Source organism: Bidens hawaiensis, unplaced genomic scaffold (assembly GCF_021521415.1).
Source record: "Bidens hawaiensis isolate Kalapana, Puna unplaced genomic scaffold, B.hawaiensis_p1.1 tig00004192_1, whole genome shotgun sequence".
NCBI lineage: Eukaryota > Viridiplantae > Streptophyta > Magnoliopsida > Asterales > Asteraceae > Bidens > Bidens hawaiensis.
The window spans coordinates 1305230-1307278 of NW_027491249.1; positions in this window are offsets into that span (position 1 = coordinate 1305230).

Here is a 2049-nt window from a genome sequence, read left to right on the forward strand (position 1 = left end):
TAGGAGCTCATATTGATGAAACGGCGTTTTCAGATAGTGCTTACACATATGAGTCTTGGTGGTTCTCATAATATGCCAGATAGCATAAACATATCAAGTGGTTCACTGAAAGCCTTGTATATATATTTCTTTGAACTCAAGAAGGTGGTGAACATCACATTGGATGCACCGGAACTGGTTTTTGTCTCGTTGCTACTTTTTTAAACACGAAACTTCCTGGTGTTATGAGAGCTACAATTGAGTTGGACACTGGTGCGAACCATGAACCTAACGGTTTGTGGTTTCGAAAACTGGTTCTTATGATTCAAGCTTTCTAAGTAGGGTGGCAAAACAAACCCAAATGGGTTGTTTTTGGTCAATTTGGATAACTTTTAAAATTGAAAGGGTCATGATGAATCAAAAGAATTTTACAAGAATGTCAAGATGGGTTGGAAAAATGCTAGTGATTTTTTGTTATAGGTTAGAGTGGGTTTGTTTGTGTGTTAGAATGGACTAAAACAAGCTCCATCCAATTTTATTACAAACAAAACTCACGAAACCGCATAGAAACCGAGGAATCGAAACCGAATAGAAACCGAGAAATCGAAACTGAATAGATACCAAAAAAAAAGCAAAACCAAACCGGGGGAAAAAAACCGAGCCTGAACAGAGACAAAACCAAGATTTATTTTTTAATGAACGAGGAAGATGGTGAAAACATTTTAGTTATTTTACCTTTTGCGTTTTCGATTTATACTTTGAGTTATTACTTTTTTTAATTAATTTTTTTGAATATTTTTTGAGGGTTTTTGAATCTTTTTATATTTTAACCTTTACTTGGTTCAAGATGGGTTAACTTTCCTATCTTGACCCATACCCATCCTAAACCGAATAGAAACCGAGAAATCGAAACCGAACAAAAACTGAAAATGTTGAAATCGAATAGATACCGAAACGAAAAAAAAAGCAGAATTGAACCGAGAAAAATCGAACCTGAACCGAGACAAAACCGAGATTTTATTTAATGAACGAGGAAGACGGGGGAAACATTTTAGTTATTTTACTTTTTGCGTTTTCGATTTATATTTTGAGTTATTAATTTTTTTGAATATTTTTTTAGGGGTTTTTGAAACCTTTTGTATTTTAACGTTTACTTGGTTCAAGATGGATTAACTTTATCAAAAGAATGGAGATTGCAAGATGACAAACAAATATGACACACATTGGTTATTTTTTGAAATTATGACACTAATTTAATGACGTACAAAAATAAATGTCATAAATTCTCTAATTTTCAAAAATTATGACATTGTTTTAGTGACTCGCATAATTGCGCGTCATTGTGCGCATGTCAATAAATGTCTTTTTTCTTGTAGTGTTCATTCATATATTTCTTAATAGTTTACAAGTAGCTTCTGTCAAAATAAATACAAGGGAAAAGAAAGCAAAAAAAAATCAAAACAAGGAAAGGAAATAAATGAGGAATAGTTTGAGGCTAGTAGTTAAGCAAATAATTTGGTTTGAGGAAAGCAAGGATATGGTGATTGACAACCGTAGACATATCCAAAATTAGGGAGAATGATTCAAACTTTAATACTCCCCCTCAAGTTAGAGCATGTAGATTTTGTAATGCCCAACTTGTCGAGTAAGAACTGGAGTTGTTGAGCGCCCAATCCTTTCGTGAGCAAATATGCTATTTGCATTTTGGTATCAATACGTAATGGTTGAACTTCTTTAAACTCGACTCTTTCACGAACGAAGTAGCAGTCCATTTCTACGTGCTTGGTTTGTTCATGAAAAAAGGGGTTCTTAGCAATGAGTCTAGCCGCTTGGTTGTCACAAAAAAGGGGGGTTGGTTCACTTAGGATGACATCTAGATCCTTGAGGAGCCACCGCATCCACAAAACGTCACTGACTGTAGAGGCCATAGACCTATACTCAGCTTCAGCAAAGGAACGAGAGACCACAGCTTGTTTCTTTGTTTTCCAGGAAACAGGTGCCCCTCTGAGAAGTAGAACAAATCCTGTTCTAGATCTCCTGGTGAAAGGGCAACCAAGCCAATCAGAGTCA